The 10,982-nt window shown below is 33.1% G+C and overlaps 1 long non-coding RNA gene across 1 annotated transcript; it reads right to left on the bottom strand.

Moving 5' to 3' along the window:
• Positions 1 to 344: 344 nt before the first annotated feature.
• On the bottom strand, positions 345 to 8,632 carry LOC130450193 (uncharacterized). Its single transcript, XR_008910556.1, has 2 exons — positions 6,292 to 8,632; positions 345 to 914 (listed from the first exon to the last, which is right to left on the bottom strand). It is a non-coding gene; the product is annotated as an uncharacterized LOC130450193 (long non-coding RNA).
• Between the last annotated feature and the right edge of the window lie 2,350 nt (positions 8,633 to 10,982).

Here is a 10,982-nt window from a genome sequence, read left to right as displayed (position 1 = left end):
GATGGGAAAATGAAAATATATTTGCATACCTAGAAATCGTCCCACTGTGAACTTTTGACAAAAACTTTTTCAAGAATTAACACAAAATTTACAAAAAAAGAAAAGTTTTAGGTTGTAGGATAGGTATTTGAATAGTATTCTAAATTAATACACTTTTTTTGAGATTTATGGGGCACTCAGTTAAAACTTCTTCAACTACTTAACAACAGCTTGGATAGTAAACTCTTTCTTTGGATAATTCTTAAAATTATTATAACAAACACCTCTGATGTCTGTAGTCTTAAACATATTAGGTGTTAATACTGAGGTTTTTAGATATGTTCGGCTCAAAAAGAAAGAAGTTAGATGGGAAAATGAAAATATATTTGCGTGAAAAAAAAAGGTCCCACTGTAAACTTTTGACTTTAACTATATACATATATATTTTTTTTTAAATTATTGATCAGATTAAAGAAAAAATATGCCGTTTGAAAGACAATTTAATATGTTTCAATGTTAGTATAAATTTATAAAAACTTATTACGACTTCCCATGTTTAACATAGTGAAATTAATAATATAAATAGGGATATTGACAATTTAAAACCAACACTTAATTTTTTAATAATGGGTATGACCTCCTCTTGGCCTCTGATAAAATTATGCTTAGATCTAATCAAATTACCTATTGTTTTTTATAAATGTTGTATCGGATTTGTCATACATGTAGTCGACGATATATTTGTTAGTAGTTAAACCTCTTTTTCCGTGAACTAACACAGGTACGTGCCCCTTTAGAAATTGCGCCTCAGATCATGCAGGAGCCACCTCCATAAGGACTCCGCTCTTCAAAGTAGCAATCTGCAACTCGCACTCTTGGTCTTCGGTTCACTTTCCTTCTTTGGTTGCTACCATGGAGGCATATTCTGGTATCATCTGAGAACAGAACAAATCTCCATTGTCTTAACATCCAATTCAAATAAATAATTTATGAAAATATTACAATAATAGTCAAGGCAAAGATTGTGAATGTATTTAAACCAGAATTTCTTAGGTGTAGTTGAAACATATGCCTCATAAACACCAACATATATCCAACTACAATATGGCGCAACGATTTCAATGGTGTAACGCTTATATGCAAATCTTCTCAACCCTATTTCTTCAATTCCTCTTCGTATTTCACCGAATATAATATTGAAACTTCGTCTTTCTTGACCTCGAGTTTTTTTAGAAATTAGAAGACTGAGAATGATTGGAAAAACACAAAAGAAATAATGTAAATAGTCTCACAAATCAGTAGCTTCTGTGGGATTATCACAAACTCCAATAATAATAACTTTTGCTAACGCCCTTTCCACCGAAAATATTCAGTTGTGATGATGTACAGTTGCCGTTGCCGTTTCTGCCTTAATGGCTTCCACAACTCTCAAGCGTCGCCTCAGAAATACCTTTTTGTATTTTGGGAACAAGAAGAAGTCACTAGGGGATAAATCGGGTGAATAAGGCGAGTCGTTTGTCACGGTAACTGGATCCCCAGGTGCCAAATCAGGTCGAACTTGGACCACACGAACTCTGAGACGTCTTTAACGTAAAAATTAATGAAATAAATAAAAGAATCAAAATTGTCTTGACATTGGACATTGATTTTCGCCACTTTTTAAGATGATGACAAAGCAATTCTGTAAAAGGAAAATGGTTGGATGGAGCACAAATATTAAAACATTTAATTGTTATATAAACTTCTAAAATTCATTATGAAGATTGAAAAAAGTAGTTAAATAACAGGAGATGATGAAATATGATTCTATTCAAACATTTTATTATCATAATAAAAAAACTGTGTATGAAAATTGAGTTAAAAGTAAATTTTACTTTATTCGTGACATTGATCCACTAGTAAATAAAATAAAATAGTAACGAGACGCAAAAAAATTTTAGATTGTCAAATGGGTTAAAAAAGTTACGTTCTACTGATAATTGGAAAAAAATATTTAGTTTATTTGCAACGCTGAAAGTTTTATACAAGATTCAGTTGAATATTGCACACATGAGAATAACTCCGAAACATATGAAGCTTATTACGAAGTAATGCTTCCTTGTAACAAGTTACGAAACCTTCGGGAATCGTTGTCTGGTGTGTATTTCATACAAATCATATTAAGAGCACTCGCTCTCTTACTCTAAGGATATAACACCATCTGATACGTATGACTTATTCAATTATCTCTGGTGGAAGTTTTTACTCGTTTAGGGTATTTTTACATCATTAGACTTCATTTTAATTATTTTTAAAACTTATCAAATTGAGAAATGAATGTACACTTAATCTTTAAGGGACAATGGAGAAATGAAAATGGAACTGATGAGATTTGTCGTCATATTTAACCCAATTTCGGCTAATTTGTTCTATAAAAACATAATTTACATTCTCAAATATTTAATTAAAAAATTTTCAAGGGCTCAACAATAATTTTAACCTGAAAAAATACGAAAATATTTTATTTTGTGACTTAGTGTGGGTTAATCATGGCGGCCATTGTCATGTGACCGCACTATCTTTATCAAGTCACTGTATTTCCGGTGTATTTCTTATGCCATCTGTTAGAATTTAATCTAAATATGGCAGACTCATGTAAAGAAAACTGTTTTTGTCTTCGGGTAAATATGCAGACAAAAGAATTTTGAATGTTAATCAAACTTTATTTTTTACGTGAAAAAACCAAGGAAAAATTACGTATTATTATTCAGAAAGTGCTCCGTCTAATGGAATGATATTAATGGACATAATTTATAAGGAAAATATGATAACTACGTCATCAAGATAATTGCTCATTGCCTATTTTACTTACATTAAGAAAATTACAGAATTTCGAGGTTATGTTTTTAAAATCATTGCGTGCTGTTCAATCCACAGATTCAGTTCGTACACTTTTTTATTTTGGTAGTTTCCGCTGACTTTATTTACAGAGACTTCCAAGCCTGTATTGTAGCTCAGTAATGTTTTTAAAAACCTCAAATATTAGTTTCGTCGTACCAAGTTTGTCCTGTTCTTTATGAGACCAATCACTAAACTTTTACTAAATCCTTGTAAACGAAGCGGTTGTCTAAGAATATAATCGTCCATAGTCGCGTGAGATCGTTTTGAAGTTAGCCTTTTCCTATGGGAAAAAAAACAATATTCATTTTCTGTCTCGTTTGAGACACTTTATCTATACTGCGCATGCTTGAGAATGCGCTGAACCGAGCTGGAACCTCGGAGGATAGAGAAATCGTTGCCATTCCGTCTTTCTTAGTCGGAACAGCTTCCACTTATAGAAACTGTCCATATAGAAGTATTACATATAAGGTTTTGCCCCTTTTTTGGTCAAAGTAGCAATCCGTGTATATTTAGGGTCTAAGCATCAATACAACTGATGTAGATACCATTGAAAGTTATGTCAAGAAATTTAGAGTGGATTAATCTGAATAAATTTGCTTCGGGATCAAATATTGATCTTGGAATTTCAAATATTAAGTAAATTTTTGTAGTACACCCGTAAAAACATTACAAATTCAAGTAGATATTGGACTTATTCGTACAAAAATAAGTAGGCAACACAATAAACGGTAAAGTACCGAGGTAGTCTAACCTTAAAATGATCGCTTGATTGCATGAGTTGATTGCTTACGATTATATAAATGAAAAATATGCCGAAACGTCAAACATATCCATTAAAAATCGATTAATAATTAAATGAGATCGGACAATTTATTAGCAAAAAAATGAATTAATTTTTTTACTACAACTCGTATCTGACACTTTTGGTAATAACTGTTAAATGTGTCATTTTACTATAAATGACTAAATTAAAGTACATCAATCCTATTTGCTCAATATATAACCATATTGTCGTATTATTCTTAACTAAAATTGCTAGTAATCTTCTGATAAACCCGTCACTGTACTCTGCGAATTCATGAAAGGGAATTCATTAATACTGAGCAAACATTAACTCTTGATCTTAACTTAATTACCATTTATTTAAATTGTCTTCATTAACAAAGTGTCTAGGTTATAATAATGTTCTCAAATAATGTCAAATTATCTCTTGACAGATTGTTAATCTAAGTGGATATCGAATATGCAAATAGGTCTAATATTATATTAATATCTACTGGATTTTATATCAATATTTACACAGAAAAATCAATTTATCGGTAATTCTAGGACCTCATTGTATTTCATACATTTTAATCCGTAGTGGATTACATTTATTTAAAGTTGGAAATGAACTAATTTGTTTTAAGCGTGTCTGATTAATTTTCAAATATTGTACAGATTCACATTACGTCACTTTGAGGTTAGATGAATCTAATAATTTACGAATAAACTTCGTAATAAGTAAATTTTACATAACTTATAGAGATTTATATTTCCTGAAAGTTATTAAACAGAAGGTAACTCGTAAACATGAATTCTAAATGGAAACTATTCACTTGCAATCAAATTTATTAAAACGTTTAACTTACAACTTTGCTGACGCATTAATTCACATTTTGTTTAACAAACATCAAGAATGTTGTGATATATGATTTAGGTTTAATATTTTTTGAAACACGTATCCAAAAAATAGTGCGAAACAAAATTAAACTCATAATCTTTTAAAGTTTTCTTTTCCCGTACTATAATTACTTACTAGTAGGCTTAGTTGCAGCATCTCTTGATTTATGTAAGTACCTGACTTCTCTATTGAAATAATTTATCAATTGTTCGAGGATGGTGCAAGAAATACCTGGCCTGACCTAAAGATGGCGGTAGATGTTCGAAAAATATCACTGAAATATCTCGCCACTCCTGATGGGAACTATTTAAGATCTGTGAACCATAAATTAAGTTATACAATATATCGGATTACCTAGTTTCTGTCTTATATTAATGTGACTGTGAAGAATCATAAATCTACCTACTTCCTATTGTATTCGTTTTGTATTGTAGATTGACCGTCTTCAATGTCTTCATAAGCGGTTCCACATGTCCCTTAGACACGTCCGTTACTTATTTTATTGATGTGACGTGGCAACCATAAATAGAGTTAGACCAGCATCGTCAACCAAATAAGAAGATGAATCCAGAAATTTTTAAGAAAATCCGGTACTGGATGATCGTCAACTGAAAGTCCCCGATCTAGCAGACATAGTAGGCATTTCAAAAAATGCGCAACATCGTATATCAACTGAAAATTTGGACATGAAAAAGCTGTGCGCAAAATGGGAGCCGCGTTTGTTTACATGGGAAAAAACATCGTTGTGGAGATGTTTTCATAGAGTTTCGGTCGAATTTTTGGGCCGTTCCATAACCATCGTTGAAACTTGGGTCCATCACTTTACATCCAAAACAAAAAAAAAATCAAAGCAATGGACTAAAAAGGGAGAATCGGATCCAAAGAAGGTTCCATGTGCAGTCAAGGTCATAGCATCGTACTTTTGGAATTCGGGATAATTTTCATTGACTATGGTTGGAAAAGAGAAAACTATCAACGGCGAGTGTTATGTAAACGTATTACAACGTTTGAGCGAATAAATCAAGCAAAAACGGCCGCATTTGGCTAAGAAGAGAATGTTGTTTCATCAAGATAATGCACCAGCTCACACATTCCTTATTGCAATAGCCAAAATTAATGAATTGGTCGAAGATTTTCCAACAATGAAGAGGTTATGTCGGCAGTTAATTGTTGCTTTGAGGAGCTTGACGATTCTTATTATAAAAAGGTTATCGAACTTATCGGAAATCGCTGGGAATAGTGTATGAATCTAAAAGGGGGTTACGTTGAAAAATAAATATATTTTTTTCCAAAATTTTTGTGTTTTCTTTGTTGTACCAGATACTTATGGAACCATCCTCGTATATTATTTAAAATGAGCGTTGAAAATCGAAAATTTGCATTTCAACAAAATCAAGTATATGCTCTTGTTAGATGACAATGAGCGTAGGATGACGGGCTTCCTACAAAATTATGATTCCAATGAAAAAGTTGGCAACGTTGAATCGAAAATGTAACTAACATCCCAGGCGGTATTTGATTTTGCCAGTGTTAACTATTTTTAAATTTTCGTACTCTCAGAGCATTGTTTCGTAATGCTAATAAAAAATAGTTCAGTTGTTGCGATACGTATTTTTACGAATTATGTCTCGATACGAGCTCATCGGAAGTACAAAATATCCGATCCACAACACAGTTTTTGGAAAAAAATTAACTTTAACGTACTTTTATACATATTGTCCTGAGTTTCCCTAGTTTTAAAGATGAATTTATCGAGGTAAATTACTTACATTTCATAACAAAAGTCACTTAAAGCTGAATCCGGAACATAGGGTGGATGAGGGAGCACTTTCGAAGCCTAATTCTTGATTTTTTGCCATGGGAACTGCACTAGTGTCTACTCTTACGGGTTGAGTAATTTTGTCAACGACTTGGCAAGGAGAGGCACAAAAGCTATGAAAATGAAAGCAGTGATAAAGTCAGATGCTGCTGGCATGTTGCCAAGGTACGTTTTGCTGGATCTAAGGATCGTTTAACGATAATCGTGGTACGATTAAACGTTGAACGATAATTGTCTTAACCATTTTGCTCAGGGCGTCTGTGATTCGTTAAACTTTAACTGGGCGCAAAGTTAAAAGAAATATATTGATCAGAATTAGTTTGAAGTTGAAGAAGAGATGCAAGACGACCAAATACTTTTTCGTTCACGTGGGATGTTAAGATCTAAAAAACACCGTCTATTTGAGATCAAAAATGAAGAGAAACTACATCAAAAATTGATCGCTCCCATGTACGTGAGGAAAACATGACATTTTTCCAATTATACGTAAATGAGTGCATTTTCATGAACATTTAAAGCCTTTCACATGACAGCGTGGGACTTTTTAGTAGGTTTTTTATTTTAAACAATGTTATATCTAACAATATTCAATTCCACTTTGTGTTATGATAATAAAAAAAACACATTTTTAACTTTACAGATGTGCGGATACCAAATATTTATTCAAAGATTCATTTTATGACGTATGAAAGATACATCACCTTCACCCCGATCATTTTATCGTTATTATGTACTTGTTTTAGGACATTTTTTGACAGAAAACAGTAAAAGTTTTCATCGAAGATATGTCCTTTTTTATTAATTCTCTTTTATCGCACCTGATAGTAATTTTGTTTTGATTTTAAAGCACGTAAATGTTTTTTAACAATGAACTGAATATCATTTATTAACCTACATTTCAGCGTTAGCACAATTAATAAATAACTTAATAATAAACAACTGATTCAATGGTAATTTGAAAAGGTGGACTGAATGTCCCAGATATTAGAGTTTGTAATTATTTTCCCTAGTGTCTTTATTATCCAATTTATAAACGTTGTTTTTCTAGTGTTCCATTGGAGAGTTAAAAATACTGAAAAAACTTTTGTAATGATAAATTTAGGACCCTAAAAGGGACACATTTTGTGATCGCTTAGTCTCGTAGCATTTCTGATTAATACTTAGACCACATACTTTGACTGAGGAAGTGTTATTAATTAGATCGTACATGGATTGCTACTTTGACCGAGAAGGGGGCAAAACAAACAATTATCAAGAGGTGGTTGCTCCACCATAAGTTGTAGTTAGCTAATATGTGGCTGGGACCTCTAAACAAGTCGTCGACTTTTGGAAAAAGACCTAATGTGGAGTCAATTGTTGGTAAACTGGATGTTAAGTTACTAACATTGCTTGACTTTGTTAATAGTGCTCCAAACTTTTGGCCTGGTCTTATCCTATTTGTTTCATAGTTTATGGTTATGGGAGGGGGCGGTAATGCCCCTCTTAGAACTACCAAAGGCATAAGTCCTGGAAAAGCTAATCAGACACTTCCTTTAAAACTTCTAAAGTCAGTGCGGAATGTATAGAAGACACGGTTATCTAAGATGCAATCTCCATCTCATACTTGCAATGTTCAAAACATATGACAAGGACAAGAAAACTATAACCTTGTCATATGTGTCCGTGTCCGTGTCCGGTTGAAAGACCAGCCACCAGATGATTGTTTGTCTCAGATTGTTTCATACCAGGTGTTTCCATCCATCACTCACCAGGTCATGTAAGACTTTTTTACACTAAACATAAGTCTAAGTACACCAATTTGGCAGTTATAGCTTTTATAGCATCTGTGATGATTTTGTTGTGTGTCATTTTTCAAGCCTAGAGTCCTCCGCTGTGTCAGTAGTCTTCAGGTGATGGCATCGTATATAAGAAGACATTTAAATATCGAAGTGTATATCCAGTGAGAAATTTTCGATGAAAGACTCCATGTAGATTTGAATACAAGATAACCACGTGTTCCTACAAGAGAAGGTTTGGATCCAAAGTGACGTTTACCTTCTAGAATATACAAAAATCATGTCTCCTATTGTTATAGTTGGTTTGTGTTAATAATACGCCTTCTACGGTGAAGAAGCTCAGTCTTTTTGGTGCTGATTCTTTAGCACCAATGACAAAGTCTTGAATGTTTGTTTAAAACTTTGATGAACTTCTATATCATTTCAGGGTACTTTTGGACATTTCTGAGCAACTAACTGTTCGTTAATTGTATCAATTTTTGTGACAACTTATTCAAAAAATTAATAAACGAAAGTAAAGTGTAGAAGGAAACTTTTAATTTATATATTAGCTGTAATGGAAATAGATAACTAACAACAAAAAGAAAACACGGAAATAATTTGAATAAAGATAAAATATTATGATAAATATTATAAAAACGATTATATATACTTTGCTACAATCACAGTTCATAATGGGTTACCGTAAAATACTCATATTATCATGTATATTTTCAGTCAAATACTTCGTTCGTTGTATTCCATTTGGACAGTATAAATTACATAGATATCCATCGGAACAATCGTATTCAATAGTACATTTGACTCCGACATTTACTAAATATGATTATGATACGTTTGGAAGTGAATTTAACGACGATACTACAAATGAAGATACAGATAAACTGGTACAGTATGATCATAAGAATAATAACACAATCAGATGTGAAACTAATGATACAGGATCGGGAATTAAGAACAAATTCCCCATAATAACTGAATTATTAGCAACAATAAATGGATGCAAAGATGCAACTGATATTACTGCAATTTCCAAGTTCAACAGTAACAATATCGATACCGATTCTACAAATATTTCTCAGAATTATTCGACAAAACCAGAATGTGTGACTGCATCTAATACCGTAATTCATAATTTAACCGATGGTGTCAACGTAGATTCCACCACAAGATATGAAAACACTGTATTCGATATATTTACAACAATAGCTGATTGTGAAGACGTATCTGATGTTAATATTGATCAAAAATTCACATGTGAAGGTAATGAAGATACTATCACTAATTCTGGATCGATCAATGGGACAATATTAGATCAATTAACAACAATAGCTGATTGCGAAGATGCATCTAATCAGAACTCCACTGGTAATAGTAATTTGGATACTACCACTAACTCTAGAACGATTACTGCTCCAATATCGGATCTATTAACAACAATAGCTGATTGCGAAGATGTATCTGATGTTAACACGAATCACAACATCACTGGGGATAGTAAAGTAGAAGCTACCACTAACTCCGGAATGATTACTGACAGAATATCGGATTTATTAACCACAATAGCTGATTTGGAAGATGTATCTGATGTCAACACAGATCACAACATCACTGGGGATAGTAAAGTGGAAGCTACCACTAACTCCGGAATGATTACTGACAGAATATCGGATTTATTAACCACAATAGCTGATTTGGAAGATGTATCTGATGTCAATACAGATCACAACATCACTGGCGACAGTAATGTGGAAGCTACCACTAACTCCGGAATGATTACTGACAGAATATCGGATTTATTAACCACAATAGCTGATTGCGAGGATGTATCTGATGTTAACACGAATCACAACATCACTGGGGATAGTAAAGTGGAAGCTACCACTAACTCCGGAATTATTACTGACAGAATATCGGATTTATTAACCACAATAGCTGATTGCGAGGATGTATCTGATGTTAACACGAATCACAACATCACTGGGGATAGTAAAGTGGAAGCTACCACTAACTCCGGAATGATTACTGACAGAATATCGGATTTATTAACCACAATAGCTGATTTGGAAGATGTATCTGATGTCAATACAGATCACAACATCACTGGCGATAGTAAAGTGGAAGCTACCACTAACTCCGGAATGATTACTGAGAGAATATCGGATTTACCAACTACAATAGCTATTTTGGAAGATGTATCTGATAACATAAATCACAACATCACTGGTTATAGTAATGTGGAAACTACCGAAATTACCACTGATTCTAGAACGTTTATTGCCACAATATCGGATTTATTAACCACAATAACTGATTGCGATGGTGTATCTGATGTTAACACGAATCACAACATCACTGGCGATCTCATTGTGGAAATTACCACTACCTCCGGAATGATTACTGACAGAATATCGGATTTAACCACAATAGCTGATTGCGAAGATGTATCTGATGTCAACACAGATCATAACATCACTGGCAATAGTAATGTGGAAACTACCACTAACACCGGAATGATTACTGACCGAATATCGGATTTACCAACTACAATAGCTATTTTGGAAGATGTATCTGATAACATAAATCACAACATTACTGGCGAGAGTAAATTGGAAGCTACCACTAACTCCGAGATGATTACTGAGAGACGACCGGATTTATTAACCACAATAGCTATTTTGGAAGATGTATCTGATAACATAAATCACAACATCACTGGTTATAGTAATGTGGAAACTACCACTAACACCGGAATGATTACTGACCGAATATCGGATTTACCAACTACAATAGCTATTTTGGAAGATGTATCTGATAACATAAATCACAACATCACTGGTTATAGTAATGTGGAAACTACCGAAAC

The sequence above is a fragment of the Diorhabda sublineata genome, chromosome 11 (assembly GCF_026230105.1).
Source record: "Diorhabda sublineata isolate icDioSubl1.1 chromosome 11, icDioSubl1.1, whole genome shotgun sequence".
Lineage (NCBI taxonomy): Eukaryota > Metazoa > Arthropoda > Insecta > Coleoptera > Chrysomelidae > Diorhabda > Diorhabda sublineata.
This window is presented reverse-complemented; position numbering and strand designations above follow the sequence as displayed.